The 21,450-nt window shown below is 32.5% G+C and overlaps 1 protein-coding gene across 3 annotated transcripts in view; it reads left to right on the top strand.

Annotated features, from left to right (window-relative positions):
* The first annotated feature begins 8,660 nt into the window (after positions 1–8,660).
* LOC125058113 (inactive angiotensin-converting enzyme-related protein-like) overlaps positions 8,661–21,450 on the top strand; it is a 160,541-nt gene continuing 147,751 nt past the window's right edge. For all 3 annotated transcript variants that reach the window (XM_047662154.1, XM_047662152.1, XM_047662153.1), the window contains exon 1: positions 8,661–8,917. The gene's annotated coding sequence lies outside the window, so the exon portion shown is untranslated. The remainder of the gene's footprint in view (positions 8,918–21,450) is intronic.

Raw genomic sequence — 21,450 nt, 5'->3', positions numbered from 1 at the left:
TTGTGGATGAGTTTCTTCGAGTTTTATTAAATTTTCGTGATATCTAACAAGCCAACGTGCGTAATTCGGTTGATTTACTGTAAAGAAAAGATTATTAATTTTTGGTAAAATATATTTAAACAATGGAAAATCTCCTGTTCGTATACTTCGGCTTAGCATTTGATAATAATTCACAAGATTAGTGTAAATCATATAGAATTGTGGAGACATGCCGTAAGTTCCACTTAAACAGGCTTCTTTAAACTGGTACTGTTAACTGTTTCGCTGTTATGCAGTAAAGCGTCGTAAGATAAATTTTGATTATTAAAAGCAATTAATTCTGTTTCGAAATTTTCAGGTATTGTCATTTTAGTATTTTCTAAGAAAAATTGAAAGTGTAAAATTTCCAATCCGAGTGCCATCAGGGGGTGTAATCGCTTACATCTGTTGAAATGCTTGCCAGAAATAAATGAATCAACAGACCCACTTGCAATTATTTTACTTTCAACCGCAACATTCATGAGTCCACAGTCAGATATGAATTTTCCAATTGCTTTAAAGTAAGCCAGCATGATGTGGAAGGAGACCTCATGGGTTATTGTAAGTCACGTGGCCTCACTAGAGCCAATAGTAACGCGGCAAGCCAGAACGAAGACAGCTGTCGATATGCGCTCTCTCACACTACAGCTTGTCTATAGTAGTACAGGCCCGTACCCATCCATTATTTGTTTGATCGCCTGGCAGGTAGAAAGCCCTACCGAAATGATCTGTCTTTTTGGGAATTTTATTTTATAGTTATAAATAACACTCCATTAAAATTTCAAGCTGCCTCAAAAACATTTTTTATAATTTTTTGAAAAAATATTTGCACGCGTCTGGTAATGTTAAAGCCCCGATTAAATTGTCTGGCTTATTTTTTTTCGTATTTATTAAGTATTACACTGCAACATATATAAATTGCGTATTGCCTCAAACATATTTTTGGGAAAAAAAAAATTAATATTTTCAAAAATGTAGGGGTTGATTTAGCCCCGCTACTCACCAGCCAGGTCTGCAATTCCGTGTTGGAATATAATAGGAGAGGTATGTGACAAGTTTTCAGCTTGCCTCAAATACCTGCTCAAAAATTGGTGCCACCTCTCCTACTATCTGTTCCGCTATATTCCTGGGAATAATCATAACATTCATAACATCAAGTAATATCCAAATTCACAAATGTAAGGGATTCGTGAGACTTAACAAACACACACCTTATCTGCTAGTCAAAAACCTTTGGGGAGTGCCACGTAGCGTCAAGAATCTCTTATGATCGCTCTTTCATTCTACTGCGCCTCCATGCTTGAGTTTTCTAACTCTAAAATGTAGCCTACGAACTGTTTCCTTTGTAGCTTTTACAAAAGAATTACTCCGTCACCCTAAGCCGAATCAATCACAAAACTCTGCTATGAAAGGAAAAATGTTGAAATATTCATAATTTTCTCGTCTAAGGATCGACACTCTTGCCTCGCGCGGTAAAATATTAACACGTAAAAGCGTATTTTCCCCTCTTCACTTTATTATTTTTAATCTACAACGTTTAAGGTTAACACAACCTTCGTGGTGGTAAGTGAGCAATATAATATATAGTATTGTCTTTTATTGACATAACCTTTACACATTTAAAGAAAAAAAAAACTTTTTAACCGGATTAAAGTTATGTATTATTATAAATTTACAATTATTTAACATAATTTTAAATTTATCCGACGTTTCGCGTGCTTTACAGCGTGCGTGGTCACGGTGACTGAAGACAAAAGGTGTTGGATGTCAAAAAGTATCACAACTGTTGAGAAAGTTGCATTATCTGTATTTATTTCCCCGGAGTTGGCATCGACTAAAATTAGTTTTATCTAATTTTATAACTTTAATCCGTTTAAATTTTTTTTTCTTTAAATATAATATATCGAGAGACATATAATAGATACAAACCGTTGTTGTAGTTACGTGTTTGCTGAGGTCACTGTAATAGAATAAACACAAAATTACACATTTGTCACTCTAAAACCTCATATTGATTCACACAAGCCTGACAGAAACTTTATATTTTAACTAGGGATGCATCGATACGCCTTTTTGCCGATACGATACCGATACCGATACTCTTATAGAAATATCGCCGATTCCGATACCGATACCGATACTAATGCTTATTGAATTCAAATTAAATTAAGGTAAAATATATCAAGTCTGGTTAAAGTTTTTAATTTTTATTACAAAATATAAACAGTTACAAACTTTGAATAAGATTAAAGGTTTAGTAAATAAAATTAAGAATTAAGAGTAATAGTTAAATTAAAATAAATAACTGTTAATAATAAAAATTAACATTGATAAGATTTTTGTAACTCTGTATTTTATTTAATTTGGTATTAAAAAAATACTGCGCGATAGAAGTTAAAAACCAACTAAAGTGTCTAGCGAAATGGAATACGCGGGGACTAAGCGGGTGTGAGGGGCATAGATAGTCCTTGCCTCGTTTCCCACGCTCCAGATCAAACAAGATGCGCTTTTACATTACTTTTTTTTAAAGCGCGAAATTTGAAAAGTATTGTTGTATCGGCAATTAAAATATCGCCGATACCGATATATCGGCAAACACAAAGTATCGCCGATATATCGGTATCGGTATCGGTATCGGATGCATCCCTAATTTTAACCTACTTCTAAAGTCTACTAAAGTCCTGGATTCAAATCTTAGAGAAGTAATAAGGTTTAGATTTATTGGACAACCTCAATATTTATTTCCTACATAATTATTATATATTTTCAGATACTACTAATATGATAGAACTACACCGATAATAATTAAAAAGGATAAAACAAATATATATATACCTAGATCTTATAAACATAAGAAGCAGCTCTTGTGAACTCAGCCAGTGTACGAACAAAAAAGTCTATCTCGATAGAAATCTATCTCTATATTACATGTATCGCTTGTTAGTGGCGCTTCGCTTACCGAGTTGGAGTGCCCGCGCGGTACTTCCAAAAGTCGTGAATTCCGCCTCAGGTTCTTGCTTGGAACCCATAGGCCTGGTCTCTCCATGCCCCCGACCCGTATCCTAAAGAAGTACACTGACAAAGCAAGCTCTCTTCTAAGGCATAACAACATTCAAAATTATTTATTCATATAGGTAACAAAACGTACACTTATGAACGTCAAAAAATAGATTTGAAATGCTTTTAATTTTACATAATATACTTTCAAAACCCACCACAGAACAAACAGGGTCGGGCACATACTCGCTCTAACATGAGACTGTATTTAGCTTCATATGGGGCCCACACCATTGTGTTGCGCTCCAAGGGACTGACTAAATTTACCTTTATTCAGAAATATGTCTGCTTTGTACCACGGTTGTGTTGTGGAACTTAAATTAATTACCCTCACGATTCGAAAAGCTTAAAGTAATTGACACAAACCGCAGCCTGAATGTAACCTGATTACTTTGTGATTATGGAATTAGATAATTTGACTCGTTTCAGATGACAAACAACTGTGAAAGTTATATTGTTAAAGTCGACGCTTTTCAACGACTGCAAAAGTAAAACATAATTGTTTTAAGGGACTTTATTTTGTCTATATCTGGTTACAAATGTTCAATTGCAATACACTTCCGACAAAGACTAAAAATTCCCTAATGCTCACAGTTCCTCCTACATATCATAACTACACTAAACATTCATTATTTAATCGGCATAAAATCAAGCTTTTTAGGTCTGGGCTTCAGTTTTCTGTATATATCAATATTATAATCGACAAAAACGCTGCACATCTTCGTGATGTTTCGTAAAAATTTTACCCTCATACGCCTTAAGAAGTTTCACTTCAATAAAACGTATTATATATATATATATATATATATATATATATATGTATATAGACATTATTTACATAATTCCACGAAGGAAACGCCGAATTATGTAAATAATGTTTAAATCCGTTAAAGAAGTTTGTTGTGTAGAACTCGCGTAAACCTAAGCTAATTTAGTTATTCCGTTGAAACTGTGAGTTTATATGTTTGCGGAGATAGATATTATGTTCCGTTGACGGTCTTTAAAAAATGAATTAAATAGTAAAGTTATCAGGCGCAACCAAGTCACAACAATATCGGGTCCACGTGTTTAAACGTTTTAAAAATCTATTTACTAGAGATTTATAGTTTAAAGTACCTTATCAAAAGAACGTGAACTTTAGTGATTTGAAGTGAAAAACGTTCGACATCTGTTTAAGACTTTCGCAAGATACGAGGTTGACAAATATTAAATAAAATGCGTTCTCTATAACGTAATGGTATTGTATTTATTAGAAGAAAATTGACTTTGGTGAATGTCTGTAAGTCAAAGTAATTAGTTACGAACGAACATTGTAGACTGTAGTGTCTAGTGAAATATTCAAAAACTATGTCCTCAGTGCTATTGAAAGTCAATTAAGCATTTAGTGGTGACATCTTACTTAACAAGGTTGACTTTCGACTTTGATCGACTTTGTTTTTTTATCCAAACACCATTTAGTATTGTCTTTTATTGACATAACCTTTATGGTAGGGGAGCCCACGATGCTAAATGGGGATTTACTCGAGCGTCGTAGAGACCTATTGGGATGCAAAGCTTAGATAAAAAGAAGAAAAAAATGTTATATGATAAATTCCTTTTCATCGGTGGGGGAAGCGGCTATAGATAGTTAAATATGTAAAAAAAAACTGTTGCATGGACATCCTCGAGCGCGTCAGATATTGATAGCATCTATGCCCTACGTATTTTTAATAATGTACGTATGTTAATCTGATCGTTTGCATGATGCGGGTGGTTGTATTTAAGGGTTGAAAATTAAAAAAAAAAAAATTTTATCGAGCGCGTCAGATTTTCTAAGGGAGTGTTAAGTGCACCAAAAAAAAGCTCTCATTCACTAATCTGACGATTTCGATGGGAGGCAAACCCACAGCCATTTTCTTAATTTGCAAAAAAAAATCGCAATTTTGAAATACTCAAGCGCGTCAGATTAAGATATATGTGGTTCATCTTTATGTTCTAAACGTACTGTCTCATAATCTGACGATTATCTAGAGGGATTCGCCTGATCTGCCAAAAAAAAAAAATAGAAAAACGGTTCACCTAAAGGGCCATCCCTGCAACTTCCCGCTAATTCCATTCCTGGGCGCTTAAAATTGATATTTTGAGCTCGCTGAGTTCAAAGAAATAACATTTCTATGCATTTGAGCTCTCCCAGCTCGAAAGTCTGATAGAAGTTTCATAGAACACTATTTTTGGAATTTTCAAACCGCAATAACTTTTGAATGGATCAAGCAATTTTCACGCGGTTGGCGGCATTCGACGCAGTTTTATCATCCTCATAAATAATTTTGCAATTTTAATTGATCGAACCACAAATTTCGGAGTAATCCCGAAAAAACACTTTTTCGGGTTTCTTTCGTGTACGATATCTCTCGAACGAATCAACCGCTTTTGACCAGCTTGGTGGCGATCGACGTGGTTTTTCAAGCTCAAACGCGGATTAGTTTTTGAAGTTGATCGATAAAGAAACCACTTAAAAAAAAAATATTTCTTATTTTTTTAAGATTTTTCAAAATTTCTCAAAATCTATCGGTCCGAATCGGTTCAAATTCACAGGAAATGTAATTTTGAGGGAAATATTTAGAACGCCGTTTAGTAGATTCCGATCGGTTTAAGGAAATGTAGGCATCACGCAGCTGCACGCATTTAACTTTATCGACGAATTTTTGTTATTTCGGCTTGCGGAAATCGTCAGATTATATATTTTTCATTATTCTTGAATTATTTCCTTCAAAATAAAAAAAAAATTAGCTACGCTCGAGAATGTCGAGATGACGTTTTTTTTTACAACTTTGTTGCCCTCCCCTTTTTTTCCGTCACTCTCAAATTGTCAGATTAGTGGAATATACACTTTTTAGGATGTAATTAACTCACCCTACCTTAATCTGACGCGCTCGGGAATTTCTGATGGTCAATTTTTTTTTACTAAACTGATCCTGTCTCCTTCACGTGCGGCTTTATATATGAGCCTCATATTTTGTGGAGGTACTTAACCGGGTACAAGGTATCCCCCTATATATTAATCTGCCGCGCTTTAGTAAATCCCGAAATCCCCTCTTGGGCTCCCCTACCATTACACATTTAAAGAAAAAACTTTTTAACCGGATTAAAGTTATGTATTATTATAAATTTACAATTATTTAACATAAAATAATTGTAAATTCCGAAATCCGCGAAAATAGAGGACACCGTGAGTCATTTTTGCCAAAACCCTCCATCTTTTAGTCGATACCAACTCCGGGGAAATAAATACAGATAATGCAACTTTCTCTACAGCTGTGATACTTTTTGAAATCCAAATTCCAACACCTTTTGTCTTCAGTCACCGTGACCACGCACGCTGTAAAGCACGCGAAACGTCGGATAAATTAAAAATTATGTTAAATAATTGTAAATTTATAATAATACATAACTTTAATCCGGTTAAAAGTTTTTTCTTCAAACACCATTTTTCGACGTATTCCATATAATTTTAATATCATACATATTTCTTTACTTAAGACTGTTCGCTTGCAACTTGTGGGCTGGCTGCTAAATTTACAAGAGTATAACATAAAGCATCTTAATGTTAACGTCTCACTTGGGGACATTCTATCTTGTATAATTAATCAGTGGAGTAACGCCAAAATCGAAATTAGCGCTGTTGTCGGGGGAATTTCAGATATTTAGCGCTGGAGCTAATTAATGACAAACGAGGTTTTGATACTTTTGTTGCACTAAATTTGATATTTTCATTTTATTTAGAAAGTTCGGTTCGGTTGTACAGTATACTCTTTTTTTAAATAAATTCAAACATTAAATTTATGTGCTCTTTTAATTTTTGCATTGGTTCGCATTACAGTTGTAACAGAAAATATGCTTACACACTTTATTTCCACATAATTATTATATTTTAACAGTTACTACTAATGCTACACAATAATATCTACATCGATAATCCTGCAATCAAAAAGCATTAATAATAAATATATCAATACATATATTATATATGTATACCTAAAAATATGAAATAACGCGTTGTACTTGTAACAATAAGTTAAGATAGTTTAAAGTCTTAAACTAAGTAATGAAATCTATACCTATACATAATTATGTATTATAATTCAGCGGCCCAAATTTATTTTTCTAACCAAAAGCAATTTTTCATAGCTTGCAAATTAAATGCCTGATATGTCTGATATATATACATAATATGTTTAGCTCTGATTTTAATTTAAAATAAATTCGAAGTTTTCTAGTTACCTTCGAAGAATTACTAGCAAAACACTCAAATAATGTCACATTAATGATTGCTCATATGAAACAAGCAGGAGTATATTAAAATAAAATATGCTTTATTTACTGTAATTCTGGGGTACTTCAATTACTTGTATGACAAAACTGGTATGTTATAGATAAGTAAATTGCTTCGCGGATTGCGGAGAAAATTACATTAATTTGAAACACAAAATCCACAAAATTAAGCCTTCATCTTATTTAACACAGTAAATAAACTCGTTTTCATCATACCATATTATATTATGAATCATATGAATACATATTCATAAAGGCCGATTTACATTATCTTAGTGTTTAGGATAGTACTTTAGTTGAAACATGTAAACGCTACTTGCTTTAGTAAACGCTACGCTAAAGAACTTGCCTTTCAAGTTGTACTAAAGCACTCTCCTAAACACTAAGATAATGTAAATCGACCTTAATACCATAATACCTCGGCTTGCCTTGGTACGATAGTGCCCTTGAAAAAAAAAATCTTCTCCTGAGTAAAGTACTCTCTAATGTTTTCCATGAAAAAATCGCTTGTAAGCGTTTTTTGCCGTCCGAATTATTTATGTGTTTTTGAAGTTATACTTCTTTAGGCGCGTTATGAAAAATTTATGAGAGTGAAATTTTTCGATGCGCGCGCACCGTGACACAAAATTAACAAAATGAAGTTGCCCACGGATGATGCTACGGCATTGGACATAATTTAAAAACAACATTCGAATAATAATAGAATTTATGTTACACTTAATGTAAGAGAATAATAATAAATATTTATTTATTTAATTTTTCAAATGTAAACTGAACTTTATTGGCTGTAATGACTCCTTTTCCAGTCTTTGATTATTTAATTGTAATTAATTATTTGCATGCAATCAAAAACTATTTTTAATAATGCCAAAGAAGTATAACTTCTTACGCGCGTACATAAGTACACGCACCCTTTTTTTATTACAGCGTTAATATCAACATTCAATTAATATAATAAAATATTCAAGTAATAAAATACTCATTCTTTACAGGATGATCAAAGGCAAGTGCTCAATTTTCTGTGCCTACCAATATGACAAAATTACTTTGCTGTTCGCTGGGCATTGAACTCACTATGTGCCACGTGCCGGTGCGGTAACCGTTAAGCCACCCAGGCGGTTATTCTATATATTATTTGGTGTAAATAAACCATTATTTTTTATTCTCCTTTTACGGTCTCAACTATAATGGTTAGTGGAAATGAAAACTATTTAACTGGCAACACAGATTTGCGATTTGAAATTCGAAGGCGAATGGCGAATCAGGCGAACTACGAACTACGAAGTCAGTCCGCGAGAGATCGCCATATGCGTTGGTTGTGTGAGTGCGCTGTCAGCGAACACGTTTCGATTCGAAAAAATTTAAACTTTTCGGAGTGATGATTATCGTTTTTTGTGCAAAATGACTTTAATAAGTGGTAATTTTTAGTGTTATATTAACATAAAGTGCAACTGTTCTGTGTAAATAAAGTTTTATTCATCGACATATCCTTTCGAATTAGTGGATTTCAAGTTACCGGCTTTTAACCATTGTAAGTACACTAATAGGTACCTGTATATTTATAAGGTCATTGCTTAATTCATTTAAACAAAATTATCATACATTTCTTAATAGAAGTAAAAAAACGTCTTATCACTTAATTGATCATGGTTTATCAGTGTTTTTATGATCCGGTATGTAAAATCTAATCTTGAACTTTGTTTTAATAATGGCCACAAAACCATGAATATCTTAGATATTTAATATTAGTTTATGGTGAATTAAACATCGAATATTTAGGCATATGTAGTTCTCGCGAGATGAAGTTGAAATATTATATTGTTAAATTGACTTTAATCTACTATTATATAGTTCTATTATATTGACCTACACACGATAACCTACAATCTTAACTGTAGACTATTGAAACCCCGCATTGGGGCATTGGGCAAACTCTTTTGCCTCTGTTTGGTTGGTAATTTTTATATTTTCAAAACCTTTTATCGTAAGTATTTGTTGCTGTACGTAATAAAATGAAATAATAATTGTTCCTCCCGGAATCTATTCCAGGATTATTAGCCATGGGGGAAGTCAGTAATCAGTACGTCACACAGTACACAAAAATTATGTATAGACTTTTTTAAATAAAAAGACATCAGGTTTAATGTATAATATTTATATGGTTATATGTATAATTGATTGTTGTAAATCCTAAACACGTTACTAAGTATCTGAATTTAGGCGTTAACTAAATATCTAAAGCACTATTTCACGCTTACCGTCAATTATTGGAATGCGTTTTTGAAGTGAAACTTCTTTATCGGGGTTGGGAAAAAATTTTGTGTAACAATTTTTCGTTACGCGTCACATTTTTCGGTTACGCGTCACATGTTTCGGTTACGCGTCACATTTGACCGTTACGCGCGTCTTTTTCTTGTTGATTTTACAGGGTTGATTCAAAGATATTCTAAACCATTAATAACAAAAATGTATAATAACGATAACAATGATACTGAAAATTCTATTACAATTAATGAAGTTCTGTAATAATCTTAGTAGTAATAAGGTAAAATGAAATAATTGTATTTGTATTCATGTCTATGATAATAAAAGCCTTTTGTTAAACTTTATTTAACCAATTTCGTTAAGTTGCATATAGTAGATCATTTTTCGAAAAATAAGGTCATAAAGGAGTATTACTTCTTACGTGTGTACACCTAGTACACGCACACATTTTATTTAATTAGTCTTCTCTCCGTCTATATATCTTTTAAAGTACGCCCTTTTTTTTAAATCAAAATGAATTGCTGTTCGATAGTCTCGCTTCAACTCGAGAACGGCTGAACTGATTTGGCTAATTTTGGTCTTGAATTATTTGAGAAAGGCTAGAGAAGGTTTATGGGAAACATGAATAATAAGTAAAGAAAAATACTAAAAATGACAATTGAATTTTCCAATAAAATCTGTTCCTATTGTGTGTTTCTAAGTATTTTTATAAATAAAGAGATATCACTTGGTTGTCATATATGTATTTATAGGTGCCTTCAGAGGTTGTATTTGGTCTCTTTTAAAAAACATTTTTAGTATTACGTTTTGACACAAAAATATGAAAGGCAATACGAAGTTCGCGAGTTCATCTAGTAATATATTTAAAACTTTAACACTTTCATTGCAAAATATCTATGTGTGAGATTGAGGTATTCAGCGTAAGGGCCGATTTACATTATCTTAGTGTTGAGGAGAGTGCATTAGGATAGTACTTTAGTTGAAACATGTAAACGCTACTTGCTTTAGTACGGTTCTACTTGACTTTCAAGTTGAATCAAAATAGAATCGGTTTTTATTTTTGTTTCAAGTGATACCCCTCCCGCGCCCGCGCCCGCGCAACCCCCGAGATCTTCCCTCGTTGTTTGTAAACACGTAATTTAGTAAAATCTTTAGGAGAGAGCACAAGTGCCGTGAAACGCGTGCGTTTTTTTTGATTTTTAAATCGGTCGGAAGATACAACTATCAAATTTGTGTCTGAATATGTGGTTCACGAATGTTTGTGGAACGTTAAAAACAATTTATACAAAAACAAACAGGCAAGTCATTCGGCATACACTGCCTTAAAAGAAGCTATTTTATTTATTATTCATATTTAGTTTATTTATTTCGAATAAAATCTTGTCTTCTATTAATTGTTCCATAACTACAGTTAGTATTTTGCGTAGAATAGAGCGTATTTGCCGACGTCGTTGCGCGTTCATTGTGGCGCTGTAATGATACTCTACTGGAAGAAATGTAAACGTTCACTCGCAACTCACTAAAGCACTAAAGAACTTGCCTTTCAACTTGTACTAAAATACTCTCCTGAATACTAAGATAATGTAAATCGGCCCTAAGACTCGTCAATTGGTAAGAATCTTACCCTGAGTTTTGACATTGAATCTGAGGGTATGTGTATAACCCTATAACTATAATTTCTACAAATGTTACATGTAACAAAAATGGTATTACTGAAGACGGAAAAATGTTGAAGGTTATGAATTAATGTAACAAATGAGTGCGAGATATGAAATTTTACGACAGTCATAAAGAAAACATGCCTAGGCATCAACGCCAAATCACATTGCTGAAACATTCCTTACCACGTACGAGGAAAATAAACAAAAGAAATACTTTAAAAATTAACGCGCGTTAGTACACGCTATTAACTTTGAAAATTACCGTATTCACTCACGGTTATTCGTTGGATTTACTTTTTATAGAACAGGGGGCAAACGGGCAGGCTTATCTGTTGTTAAGTAATATCCGCCCATGGTCACTCAATGCCAGAGAGCTCGCGAGTGCGTTGCCGGCCTTTTAAGAGTTTGTGCGCTCTTTTCTTGAAGAACCCTAAGGCGATTTAGTACGGAAATACTTCAGTGGGCGGCATCACATAGCGGTGGTTCGCGATGTGTGCCCCTTAAAACTTCTATAAAATTAATAAATGGTATGGTAAAAATCAATGAACAATTGGTGACCCCAGAGCTGGTGCTTTCCTCGCTTTACGAATAAGTATCGCAATACATTGACGAAATGCTGCCAGCGTTAAACGTACACTGCCACAGGGACCAACATTTTTATTTTTTTATTAAATAAATAAATTTAATTTGTTTTAATTTTCTTTTTATTATTTTTTTATTATTTCTACGTAGGTTAAGATTACTAATTAAGTAGTTTTTGTACGTAATTATAACACTATGATAAAACATGTTTTGGCATATTAAAGAAAAAAATATTATTTTACTTATTACGGCTTATTTAAACATTCTTATAAAATATATATTTCAGTAATATAGTGAGCAATTATGTTAAATAAAAGTATGGTTTTAATTCACATTTATAGATAAATTTTGGCCTAGTTTAGCGCGCTATTAAACAGATTTTAAGATATAAATGCAACTTTAAAACTAGGCTAAATTCAAATTCAAATTAATCTTTATAATAATTGTGACACTAAACTATAAGTTATACCAGTCTATAATGCTATTAATTAAATGTAAGTAATGTTTATTTTCTTCATAATTGACCGACCTAATTATCGTAATCACTACCTGTCACTATTATCATGTATTGCTAACAGTTTTATCACCTAAATATAAAGTATTTCCATTTCAAAGTACATATTGGATTTTTCGGTTCTTAAACTTTAAATTATTCATTAAGCGTTTCAAACTAAATCTCAAAATAATTTTATTCATATAGGTAACCAAGTACACTTATGAACGTCAACAGAAAAGATGTCATGATGATTGATTCTAAATTTACATTTAGTAGGTACCAGTTCGCAAGTCAAGGGCGTAGACCTGGCTAGAAGAACTAGCAAAACCTCTTTTTAATCGCCCAGTTTTGAGTCATACAAATTGTTTGTATTGTATTTGTATTAAGATATTAAATTAATCTTAATATATATAAATTAAGCGTCACGTTGTTTGTCCGCTATGGACTCCTAAACTACCTAACCGATTTCAATCAAAACTGCACACGGTGTGCAAATTTGATAGATATCGGTTCGGTAGTTTAGGAGTACATAGCGGACGAACGTGACACGTAATTTATATATATTAAGATATAATTATAGTTAGTTAATGATAAGATAAATTTCGTTTACCAAAACTTTTTGTATGCTAACATTGAGCCAAAAGACCTACTCCAGCTATAAGACTAAAAAACTCATTAACAAGTACGTTAATTGTCCTTATCCTACGAGCTGGATTAGTGAGTTTCGCTTGAAGTCAAAGCAATTTAACACGGACAGCTTAAAAATGTTTTGTCTCTCTTGTTGGGGTTTTTGACTTTTCAAGTTAATGGTTTGAAGCACGCTTTGACATTCTCCATTCCCTTTTTCTGGTTAAAGTCGAGGTTAAATGCTCTTATAGTTGTGCTTATTTCATTTGGAAGTTTATTAATAATATATGCGGTGGTTGCCTGATCGTTTCGGGGTTTTACCCATATTGGTTACCGATATAATATGTAACGAATGTTCCAATAGCTATTTATTATTTTATCTCTTTACAAATACATAAATCTGACAAAGTGTTCGTTAAGAGTAATAGAAGGTTAGTAAAAGTTGACCATTATCTTTGATTGTAGATTAATAATTATAGTTTTAAAGTAACAAAGCTACAAAATGTAATACCAAATTAATGTAGTTACTTATTAAATGGTTAAACTGTTAATGAACAAATATGAGTCGTTAAATGAAAGTGTTTATTATTTTAAAAAAGTCTTGCCTCCGTAATATTAGTTTTAATGTACCAATGCTGATTCACATCCCTGAGGTCGTACGTTCGATCCCCGTCTGTGCACCATTGGACTTTCTATGTGCGCATTTAACACTCGCTTGTACGGTGAAGGAAAACATCGTGAGAAAACCAGCTTGCCTTAGACCAAAAAAAAGTCGACGGCGTGTGTCAGGTACAGAAGGCTGGTCACCTACTTGCCTATTAGATTTAAAAATGATCATGAAACAGATACAGAAATCCTAAGAACTTTAAGACATTGAAACTTAAGAATATGCGTCTCATTTTTGCTTGAAATTATTAATTTATGTATTTTCCAGTCAAAAAATAACAATAATTTTCGTTATATTTTTTTGGTTATTGATTTGGACTCTTCCTAAATATGTACATTTTATTTATATCATTTCCCTGAACCGGTTTATCCGATAAGATATTGCAAATTATATTATATTTACTCGTTCTGTTCCTAGAGATAACAAATATTTATATATAAAAGGTATCTTATCAAATTACGTGTAATTTCGGCGTAAGTTTAACTTAACGGATGTATTTTTTTCCTTAGTTAATAACACAAGGTTCCTAGTGCTTTACACAGCATAAAGAACATCTATAAGCAGACATTAATCAACAACATGTCAAGGACAGTAATTCGTCAGGACTATAGTGTCTTGCTTCAATGTGCCTGATGGGTACGTTAGAAGGCGACATCGTCCGCCGTTACTTCATCTGCCCACAGCTAGGACTTTCTGAAAAGGACCCATATGATTCGTTGCATTACTTTAGTTAACGAATTACGTAGGTTGACGGACCTTTTACATTGAGGAAACTGGCAAAAGTTGTATTATGTGTTAGTGCCTATAGTAGTTTGTTAATTTTTTGTATAAAGTATTTTTTTTTATTATGATTGTTTTTGAAGTTATACTTCTTTAGGCGCGTTATGAAAAATTGATGAGAGTGAAATTTTACGATGCGCGCGCACCGTGACACAAAAGTAACAGAATTAAGTTGCCCACTAAATCGCTCATTAAGTTGAGGAAAAAATGCTACCAACAAAACAGAAATGGAACCTCTGTTAGTGGCGCATGTTGGCACGCACGCCGCCTCTGCTCACTGTGTCTTTATATTTATAATATTTATCCACATGCTTTGAGTTTCTAGAATTATAATCAGACGTGATTTAAATTGAATATTTAAATCAATACTAATTAATATTAGAAAATATTTGTGAAAAACTGTTCTCATCAAACTTAACTATCCGTACTTAACAATTCCAAAGAAGTATAACTTCTTTCGCGCGTACATAAGTACACGCACCCTTTTTTTTGTTTCGTCTGTATTTCTTTCATTGGTCAGCATTATTGTTAACTGTTAGAACCAGATTGTGCTTTTAATAAATAAACATATTAAGAAAATAATCTAGGACTAATACTTTGAACTAAACGGTCACAAAGGAAGAGTATACATAACGATGACGTCACTGCTGCTTCTAATATGAACTCTAGGAAAGTTTATAAATATTTCAGCACCTTTGTGTAAAAGTATTAACAACAGGAAATCTTTACAAAGCTTAGTTATTCCCCGTAGAGTAAACTTAAAGTAGGTTTACCTTGTCGAAGTTAAGCCGACATATCAGTAGTGCTGTCAGACACCTGGCCCCTGGGTTATTGATAGACCCAAAGGATTAACCCTTGAGTTCAAAGTTTAGTGATAAGTTTGGTGTTAGACTAATCTTATAAAGATAAGCCTTAATCCGAACAAATCACGGAATTTGAATAGAGCAACTTAATATGTCATTAGTAAAGGCCGATTTACATTATCTTAGTGTTTAGGAGAGTGCTTTAGGATAGTACTTTAGTTGAAACATGTAAACGCTACTTGCTTTAGTAAACGCTACGCTAAAGAACTTGCCTTTCAAATTGTACTAAAGCACTCTCCTAAACACTAAGATAATGTAAATCGGCCTTTAGGTTCAGCGTCCGTAGTCTGTAGCGACTGGGATACCTATTCCAAGGTTTTTTGTGCAAGTTCGATTAATTTCTCTCAATAGCGTAGCGCTAATATCGCGACCTTGCAATCGCGTGGCACAAAACCTCTCAATTGAGTTGCAGAGTAAACATTATCAATATTAAGAAGATTGGTTTTATTATAACTGAAATTTCGATAAGTCTTTTTTGCTCTTTGTTTTATATACAAAAATTAAAAGTAGGCAATCATTATTGCTTTGAAGTCCTATATAATAACTTTACAATAATTTGTTTTAATAACAACTTACAGCCATCTCTTTTAGTGGAATATAGTTGCAAGCTTGCAGACCCAATGTTTATAAGTCTTTTATCGTAGCATCGGTGAATTACAAGATGGCTATTGAATTACCTGGTTTTAGAATCATAAGTCATAATTTATATCGTTCCTGTTAAGGTATACTAATTATAATAAATTTTAAAAGAAAGACAAATATTGTATTAAATAAAAATACAGTATTAAAACATACCATTTGGAAACAGCTGTATTTTTATATAATTTCGTAACAAGTGTAATTTGGAAGTATTATAAATTAACATTTATTTCACATGCTGGATGAAGTGATAGCCTCTATGTACACATTCAAACAAAAAAACATGTGTTCTTATGTACTCGCATCAGAACTTTGTAGAAAACTCGACACTAACAATATAAAAAAAAATATAGACTATAGCTATCTTCTGGGTGTCGGTTTTTTGTGACGGTGTGCGCGATTATCGTAAGAATTTACTCTCATAATTTTTCCTTAACACGCCAAAAGAAGTATAATTTCAAAAAACAAAAGAGAAACACCTCCACATTTTTGGTATCATTTCATACATTGTTTGTAACTGAACAATATTATAGTACTTTCCAAAGAGCTCGTTTTCATAGTGTAATTATTTTATTAAGGAAATGAAACATTGAAGTGTCTTTAATGAAACAACGCTGTTTTAATTACATATGACTTCAAACATTGTTAACAGTTTTCATAAAACAACTGTTGCCTATTTAATTAAGAATCTTGTGCGTTTGTTAATTTGTTCGTATGCTTCGCAGCTTTGTACATTGACAGACACAGTTGACAGTACATTGTATTGTATGAAAGTTTTACTCTTTGTAGCTGTGTAATGAACATTTCTATTTATATTCGTATGGGACCAATATAAATTCTTGAATTTGAGATGTGTTAAAACCAATTCTTAGTTTCAAAAGTTTGTCAATACACCTAAACGCATAATTTCGTACTTTGGTCACACAATGCGTCGGGGCGACTAGAATCTAGGGAATTGATTGATTGGTAATCGTGATTGGCAACACCGAAGGCAAAAGATCGCGTGGACGTTCGCTAACGAGATGGACTTAAGTCAAAGACTTGTCGTCCTCTAAATTATACACCGTTGTAATAGAGGCGCTGGTCCGAAATTGGTGATAGAAAAATTATTCGCGCGTAGATCTTACTATATCATACACCTTACAACTATACTCAGTCATGACTTACCGACCCCAACAGTATTCTCTCTTAACAAAATCACTCATATAAGAGCTAAAAACGCTACAAAGTATTTGAAACTTGTAAGTTGACATATGTATCGAAGCGATAATACTGATTTTGGTTTCATGGATAAGAAACTATTTACACACCCTTAGTTTTAGTGTAGACAAGTGCTTACTTACATTACACGTAAAAATACACGTTTTTTGTTACTTTGTATGAAATCATATTTTTTTATCTGCAAAAAAAACAAATTATTTTGTAGCTCATACAGATGCTAACAATACTGTCAACAATTATATATTCGTGACCCTGACTTAAAAAAAACACACACAAAAACAATGTGATGTAATCACCAATTATGTTTTGATCGATAGAATTCTATATAAAAGAAAACAAATTTATTCTGCTCAACACAATCTAATTCAAACGGATAGGATAATTTAAATTGTATCAATAGCGGTATCCGAGAGTCAAGTGTTAATGCTCTGTATGGAGTAGACAATAGTCTAACGGTACAGCATCCGTGTTGCAGGAGTATTAGTACTGATTCAATGTTGTTCGTTTTTGCTAACGGTGTACCAGGAGTAAGTAGAGATTGAAATGACATCTGGTGATCAAAAGTCTTCGTATTCTACCAGGATTCGAAGTGTAGGCGATGTTAACGTCGACATCTTATAGGCCTAAGCTTCCTTTAGTATTTTCTACAAATTATATATATATATATATATATACATATATATAAAACTATCTACAATAATACGAAATAAGGGTCAATCGTAGAGGGGTGAAAATTAGGGGTTGTATCTATTTTTGTATGCTGTATCATAAAAAAATAAAAACTATTTTTTTTTTAAAGAGTAAAAAATTTTTTTTTGGGTGAACACTTAGAGGGTTGAAAGATAAATAGTAACCGATTCTCAGACCTACTGAATATGCATATAGAATTTGATAAAAATCGGTCAAGCCGTTTCGGAGGAGTATGGTAACTAACATTGTGACACGAGAATTTTATATATGTATAAGATAATGCGTTTCGTTATAAGTACATGCATTAATAATTTTAGAACGGGTCCTGTTTTAGTAAAATATACCTGTGCCAGGGTTTAAAGCTGTTTTATTGAAAAACACTACTAAGTAATTGTACTCAAAATTTAATGTACATTTTACCATAATACACAGTTTACAATTTTATTTTATTTATACATAACGCTTTTTATAAGTTACTAATAAAACATCTTAAAAGCTGTTAATTTTTGTATGTATCTCAAACTATACTTAGTAATGTACATAAGGAAGTATTTAGTTTGAAACTGAAATAAACACGATTTATGAATAACAACGTATCATAACATTCATGCATTAACTGGAAAAGGTAACATACAGCCGTAGCCTCCCACAAAAATATGTCTAATGGTAGGTTAATAATGATAATAAAATATTAAGAACGGCACTCTCTCAGCTACAGAATGCCCGATTAGTGAACGAAATTAAAAATGTTTAATTATAATTATTTTAAACTTACAACTGGACCTAAGTTATGTATCCGTTTGCTATGAGCAGTGTTGGCCTAGTGACTTCAGCGTGCGACTCATCCTTGAGGTCGTAGGTTCGATCCCCGGCTGTGCACCAATGGACTTTCTGTCGATGAGCGCATTTAACATATGCTCGAACGGTGAAATGGAGACTTTGTGGAAACCGGCTTGCCTTAAACCTTAAAAGTCGACGGAGTGATCACCTATTTGCCTATTACATTGATAATTCGACACATTCGATGTACTAAGTTGAACAATACGTCATTTTAATTTATGATAATGAGGTCAATGTGTGTATAATAGAGTCGTCAGCGTATTTCATTCATAGTTTATAGAAATAATAGATAACGAATATTTTATTAAAAATGGCGTATTCTTAAACTTATTTTATTAGTCTTTTCATAAATTATATTAGAATACAATTCACACTTTCCTAAATTATTTCTTTTTTAATATTGTAACAAGAAGGCTTGTATAATAAAACATTTTTAAAGTAATAATTATTAATTTAAAATTATCGTTGGAACTTAATACTTTTATAAAATTGGAATATTGTTGCTTATCTTGAAGGTATCGGTGGAATTGGTTTTGTCCTAAGACTGTTTTAGACAATACTTCTAGATATGCTGAGAAGGCTTCAGAATTAAGTAGCATTTTTATATAGAAGGAATTTTTGTAATAACAAGGTATACTTTGTTATACTATTAAAACTGGAACCTATAACTATTTGTATAATAAATGTTTGAATAATAATTACATAACTAATGCATGTTTTTCTTATTTATTTGGATGTTTACTCTTTTCCTCTGTTGTTTGTCCGTAAACTGGCTTTTTTCCTATTTACCATATGTATTCCAGCTACCGAGATAGGTTACCATTGTGTGGAAAACATATTTAAATCGTTTCAGAGATATTTACATTACCTCGGCGGTCTTCATTTTGTTCATGCTGAAGGATGTTTCGCCAGGAATCGAACCGTAAACTCCCGGTAGACTCTGTGTAGGACTTTCGGTGTACTGTGTGTTAGCACGCGGCCCACGTCCGCAGAGGGGAAGAAGTACATAAAGTTATTTGTGACACAGGACCGCACACGATAATATATTCGTGTGGAATTTTAATTAGTATACAAAAAACGTTTTAAATATTTTTTAATGTGTCATCATATATGTGAAATCAAGGTTCAGTACTAATCGTTCAGCGTTGTCTCAATCAGATAATAACGATGTTATTTGATAAGAGCATTTGACATTAATCTCACGGACATCGAAATATTATCGCTACGCAGTCGTTACGTTATAATTTTTCATATATGACAGTACGTAAATGAGTTAGGGCTGCGATCAAGTAACAAATTAAAATTTAATGTTTTTTAGTAATAACCCAGAACTAGTATTGTCTTTGATTGACATAACCTTTACACATTAAAAAAAAACTTTTTAACCGGGTTAATGTTATGTATTATTATAAATTTACAATTATTTAACATAATTTTAAATTTATCCGACGTTTCGCGTGCTTTACAGCGTGCGTGGTCACGGTGACCACTTTAATCAATGTAAAATTATGTTAAATAATTGTAAATTTATAATAATACATAACTTTAATCCGGTTAAAAAGTTTTTTCTTTAAACCAAGAACTATTTAAATCCATATTGACCACCCAAATAAATATTAAGTAATTTGCAAGTCGGTGAAAAATATTCTCTTTATATAACGACTTACTAAGTAAACCTGAAAAATTACATACTAAATGGTGCCAATTAGTTTTGAGCCACTGTAATATTATTATCAAATTAATGTTCAAAGTAAGAAAGAAAATCATTCTTTTTTATGCTTAATAACAATTTCAGTATAGATAAATCCGTTTAGCCAAACTTCGAGCTTCAATTTGAATTAGTTCAAGTAATTTAATTTCTTATACATCAGTGGAAAAACACGCCTTCTTAGAACTAAGATTAAACAAAATGTTTAGTTAATTTAAGCTGTAACCCGATGACCTTCTTGTTCCAAGAAAAAATTCCACGAGTTTGCATATAATTATTATTTGATGTGTGTGCGTATAACGCGTACCTGTGTTTTGATTTGATAACGATTCATAGAATTAAGATAAAGATTATTTGCCGAATTTGCTTATTTCTTGTTTTTGAAACTTCGTCAAAATGTTTAATAATTTTATATATGAACGCAAAGAAAGGTATTGAGAATATATAAATATTAATTTGTCTTTGTATTATCTCTCTTTAAAATATCAATGGCACCTTTTAAGGTCTGGGCCTCAGATTTCTGTATCTATTTCATAATAATTTCTCAATCTAATAGGCAAGTACTTTTTGGGTGCGGTGCTGGTTTCCTCACGATGTTTAAAAGTCCATTGGTGCACTGCTGGGAATCGAACCTACAACCTCGGGGATGAAAGTCGCACGCTGAAGCCACTAGGCCAACACTGTTCTGTCAATACCGATTATAATACATCTATAGTTAATTTTTATAGCATAGTAACTGGTAAATAATATCGGATTTTATACTAGCGTTTATTTTCGTAAAATGTTGTCTCAGTATATTCTCCACTAGTAAACTCGGCCAAGCGTTGCTGTGGCTAAGATTTTTGTTATATTACATAGTAGTAAACTATTCAAGAGAAAAGGCAGGAGAACACCTTTCCTCTTTATAATATTAGTATAGATATGTAATTTTTATGAGTCAATCTACGGGACGGGCGTTTGAGCTCCGGCTGTGAATTCGAAACGTCATGTGCTTGATAATATGTTTCAAGCAAAGAAGGCTTGAC

Source organism: Pieris napi, chromosome 17 (genome assembly GCF_905475465.1).
Source record: "Pieris napi chromosome 17, ilPieNapi1.2, whole genome shotgun sequence".
NCBI lineage: Eukaryota > Metazoa > Arthropoda > Insecta > Lepidoptera > Pieridae > Pieris > Pieris napi.
This window is presented reverse-complemented; position numbering and strand designations above follow the sequence as displayed.